The sequence below is a fragment of the Schistocerca serialis genome, unplaced genomic scaffold (assembly GCF_023864345.2).
Source record: "Schistocerca serialis cubense isolate TAMUIC-IGC-003099 unplaced genomic scaffold, iqSchSeri2.2 HiC_scaffold_162, whole genome shotgun sequence".
NCBI lineage: Eukaryota > Metazoa > Arthropoda > Insecta > Orthoptera > Acrididae > Schistocerca > Schistocerca serialis.
This window is the reverse complement of record NW_026047722.1, coordinates 30,001-35,000: the sequence shown is the minus strand read 5'-3', so window position 1 is coordinate 35,000 and position 5,000 is coordinate 30,001. Positions and strand designations below refer to the sequence as shown.

The window sequence follows — 5,000 nt, the reverse complement described above, 5'->3', positions numbered from 1 at the left end:
TCGCTGGCTGGCATCGTTTATGGTTAGAACTAGGGCGGTATCTGATCGCCTTCGAACCTCTAACTTTCGTTCTTGATTAATGAAAACATACTTGGCAAATGCTTTCGCTTCTGTTCGTCTTGCGACGATCCAAGAATTTCACCTCTAACGTCGCAATACGAATGCCCCCGCCTGTCCCTATTAATCATTACCTCGGGTTCCGAAAACCAACAAAATAGAACCGAGGTCCTATTCCATTATTCCATGCACACAGTATTCAGGCGGGCTTGCCTGCTTTAAGCACTCTAATTTGTTCAAAGTAAACGTGCCGGCCCACCGAGACACTCAATAAAGAGCACCCTGGTAGGATTTCAACGGGGTCCGCCTCGGGACGCACGAGCACGCACGAGGCGGTCGCACGCCTTCGGCTCGCCCCACCGGCAGGACGTCCCACGATACATGCCAGTTAAACACCGACGGGCGGTGAACCAACAGCGTGGGACACAAATCCAACTACGAGCTTTTTAACCGCAACAACTTTAATATACGCTATTGGAGCTGGAATTACCGCGGCTGCTGGCACCAGACTTGCCCTCCAATAGATACTCGTTAAAGGATTTAAAGTGTACTCATTCCGATTACGGGGCCTCGGATGAGTCCCGTATCGTTATTTTTCGTCACTACCTCCCCGTGCCGGGAGTGGGTAATTTGCGCGCCTGCTGCCTTCCTTGGATGTGGTAGCCGTTTCTCAGGCTCCCTCTCCGGAATCGAACCCTGATTCCCCGTTACCCGTTACAACCATGGTAGGCGCAGAACCTACCATCGACAGTTGATAAGGCAGACATTTGAAAGATGCGTCGCCGGTACGAGGACCGTGCGATCAGCCCAAAGTTATTCAGAGTCACCAAGGCAAACGGACCGGACGAGCCGACCGATTGGTTTTGATCTAATAAAAGCGTCCCTTCCATCTCTGGTCGGGACTCTGTTTGCATGTATTAGCTCTAGAATTACCACAGTTATCCAAGTAACGTGGGTACGATCTAAGGAACCATAACTGATTTAATGAGCCATTCGCGGTTTCACCTTAATGCGGCTTGTACTGAGACATGCATGGCTTAATCTTTGAGACAAGCATATGACTACTGGCAGGATCAACCAGGGAGCTGCGTCAACTAGAGCTGAGCAGCCGGCCGCCCGGGAGTGTGTCCCGGGGGCCCGCGCGAACACGCAAGCGTCCGCTCAATTATTCTGCAAACAGGAGGAGGCTGAGCTCCCCTGCACAACACACCTCGAAACCCTCTCAGGTCCCGGCGGCGCGCAGCGCCGTCCTAAGTACTTGGTCGGGTTCGAGAGAGGCGCAATCGCCCGGAGTTAGGCGAGTAGACGCTTTAGGTGCGACCACCCGTGCTCCCAACTGAGCTTGCCGCTGCCGACAGAGGCCCGGGAGCGTGCTGTCGTGGCATTGCCGGCGGGAGACAACACGCGCCACCTACGGTGACCGGCAGCTCCAACGCCAGCGCCACAGAAGGACAAAAGCCCCACTTGGGTGCCGAAGCGAACTCTCCCAGCACAGCGCACGCGCCAACACGTCCGCACAGCTGCGATACAAACCACCTGCGAGAACCGCTGGGGCGACCGAGCAGCAGACGGCGTCGCGGCGCCGAGCGCCGGGCGGCGGCGCATCCTCAGCGCACACAGTCCTCAATCGGACCAGCACACTGCAGATGGCCACCGCGCTTCGCACCGAGCCCGCGAGGACCTACTTTGGCCGCAAGGCGCCGCGAGCAGGGGGCGCCGGCGCGCAGCTGCGCCGCCTGCCGCGTCCGTCGGCCGGCGCGCCTGCCACTGGCCGCCCCCACCAGCCGGCTGTAGCGCGTGCGCCCACGCACCGCGCTGCCAGCACGCCGGGCGGCCCCCCCTCACCGGCCGGGGACGGTCCCACCCAGCCACCGCCGCGTATCGCCTCACACCCAGATCCCCTTTCGCGTTCGTGGGCATGGTGGGTCCCCTTTCACGTTCGTGGGCATGGTGGGTATCCCTGAAACAACCGGTTAATAGCTCGACCGATCGTCGCCAACACTGATTCACCTCTAGCGAGAACAACCGCACCACAACGGGTTACCTGTTGTTCATTTGCGTAACGTCACCAGCAAACGTAGACGTCCATCGCCATTTGCAACGAGTATTGCATGCCTGTGTCAGGTGTCACAACACACTACGTCTGCCCACATAGACGCAACAACATGTGCACGCCTCGAGAACACGTGGAAGGTAGCCCCCGTACGTATGCGGTGTCCATTGCGCGAACGACTGTCAGCCGGCCTCTGCAGGATGTCGCAGATGTGGAACGCGGTGCAACATGCTATCACGGTGTGTGAGAAGAGACGACTACGTCCGAATACACGCTCCACTACATCAACAGACTGCTCATGCTGATCGCCATCCAGGGCGTCCGTTCCTCCCACACGTCTGAATGGCGTACCACACTGCAATCCAGCTCTTATAGGGAGACGACACGTAGCTGCGTGCACAATATTTGGACTGTATGGTCTGCCGTTGCTAGGCGCAGTCGTCGTACGGTCACACATGTGCCACGATGTATCATTCAGTACATACGGACCAATGTGCAGTACAGTTTGTGGGTTTTGCGTACATCGGCGGACAGGTGACAGGCCGTACCACAACGTAGGCTGAGTACGTCGGCATGCGAAGGGCATTGAACATGCAAACTTCTCAACGACCAGCTTGCGAAGGCAGGGGGGAAGGGGGGGGGGCATGTACGTCCTGCTGCTATCCACATTACAGTGTATAGCAGGAGCATGTGGAAAGTCAGCAACACCTGCAAGGTGTTTAACATGACGCGATACACAGGGGACCGGGCAGTGCGAATAGCGAACTATATTGCGAGGGTTGCGGTTAGGCAACACTACACTAATTTAACGAGTTGCATAACAATTACAGAGCAGGTTCAGCGACAACGTGCGTCAGGTTAAGGCGCAATATAGGTTAGGTTGAGGCACAATATAGGTTAGGTTAAGGCACAACATGGGTTACGTTAAGGCACAAATTGGGTTACGTTAAGGCACAACATGGGTTACGTTAAGGCACAACATGGGTTACGTTAAGGCACAAATTAGGTTACGTTAAGGCACAAATTAGGTTACGTTAAGGCACAAATTAGGTTACGTTAAGGCACAAATTAGGTTACGTTAAGGCACAAATTAGGTTACGTTAAGGCACAAATTAGGTTACGTTAAGGCACAAATTAGGTTACGTTAAGGCACAAATTAGGTTACGTTAAGGCACAAATTAGGTTACGTTAAGGCACAAATTAGGTTACGTTAAGGCACAAATTAGGTTACGTTAAGGCACAAATTAGGTTACGTTAAGGCACAAATTAGGTTACGTTAAGGCACAAATTAGGTTACGTTAAGGCACAAATTAGGTTACGTTAAGGCACAAATTAGGTTACGTTAAGGCACAAATTAGGTTACGTTAAGGTACAATATGGGTTAGGTTAAGGTACAATATGGGTTAGGTTAAGGTACAATATGGGTTAGGTTAAGGTACAATATGGGTTAGGTTAAGGTACAATATGGGTTAGGTTAAGGCACAACGTAGGTTAGGTTAAGGCACAACGTAGGTTAGGTTAAGGCACAACATAGGTTAGGTTAAGGCACAACATAGGTTAGGTTAAGGCACAACATAGGTTAGGTTAAGGCACAACATAGGTTAGGTTAAGGCACAACATAGGTTAGGTTAAGGCACAACATAGGTTAGGTTAAGGCACAACATAGGTTAGGTTAAGGCACAACATAGGTTAGGTTAAGGCACAACATAGGTTAGGTTAAGGCACAACATAGGTTAGGTTAAGGCACAACATAGGTTAGGTTAAGGCACAACGTAGGTTAGGTTAAGGCACAACGTAGGTTAGGTTAAGGCACAACGTAGGTTAGGTTAAGGCACAACGTAGGTTAGGTTAAGGCACAACGTAGGTTAGGTTAAGGCACAACGTAGGTTAGGTTAAGGCACAACGTAGGTTAGGTTAAGGCACAACGTAGGTTAGGTTAAGGCACAACGTAGGTTAGGTTAAGGCACAACGTAGGTTAGGTTAAGGCACAACATAGGTTAGGTTAAGGCACAACATAGGTTAGGTTAAGGCACAACATAGGTTAGGTTAAGGCACAACATAGGTTAGGTTAAGGCACAACATAGGTTAGGTTAAGGCACAACATAGGTTAGGTTAAGGCACAACATAGGTTAGGTTAAGGCACAACATAGGTTAGGTTAAGGCACAACATAGGTTAGGTTAAGGCACAACATAGGTTAGGTTAAGGCACAACATAGGTTAGGTTAAGGCACAACATAGGTTAGGTTAAGGCACAACATAGGTTAGGTTAAGGCACAACGTAGGTTAGGTTAAGGCACAACGTAGGTTAGGTTAAGGCACAACGTAGGTTAGGTTAAGGCACAACGTAGGTTAGGTTAAGGCACAACGTAGGTTAGGTTAAGGCACAACGTAGGTTAGGTTAAGGCACAACGTAGGTTAGGTTAAGGCACAACGTAGGTTAGGTTAAGGCACAACGTAGGTTAGGTTAAGGTACAACGTAGGTTAGGTTAAGGTACAACGTAGGTTAGGTTAAGGTACAACGTAGGTTAGGTTAAGGTACAACGTAGGTTAGGTTAAGGTACAACGTAGGTTAGGTTAAGGTACAACGTAGGTTAGGTTAAGGTACAACGTAGGTTAGGTTAAGGTACAACGTAGGTTAGGTTAAGGTACAACGTAGGTTAGGTTAAGGTACAACGTAGGTTAGGTTAAGGTACAACGTAGGTTAGGTGAAGGCGCAATGTAGGTTAGGTTAAGGTACGATATACCTTAGGTTAAGGTACAATATCGCTTAGGTTAAGGTACAATATAGCTTAGGTTAAGGTACACGTTGTAGGGAAAGGTGTATTTTGGGGGGGGAGGGGGCGGCAGGTTCGTTGATAGTGATTATCGTAAGTGCATGCCTGCGGGATCA

At 50.7% G+C, this 5,000-nt stretch overlaps 1 non-coding gene across 1 annotated transcript in view; it reads right to left on the bottom strand.

Moving 5' to 3' along the window:
- LOC126443611 (small subunit ribosomal RNA) overlaps window positions 1-1,141 on the bottom strand; it is a 1,909-nt gene extending 768 nt beyond the window's left edge. Inside the window, exon 1 of the ribosomal RNA XR_007582047.1 lies at window positions 1-1,141. This exon is cut by the window's left edge and continues 768 nt beyond it. This is a non-coding gene — a ribosomal RNA (small subunit ribosomal RNA).
- Between the last annotated feature and the right edge of the window lie 3,859 nt (window positions 1,142-5,000).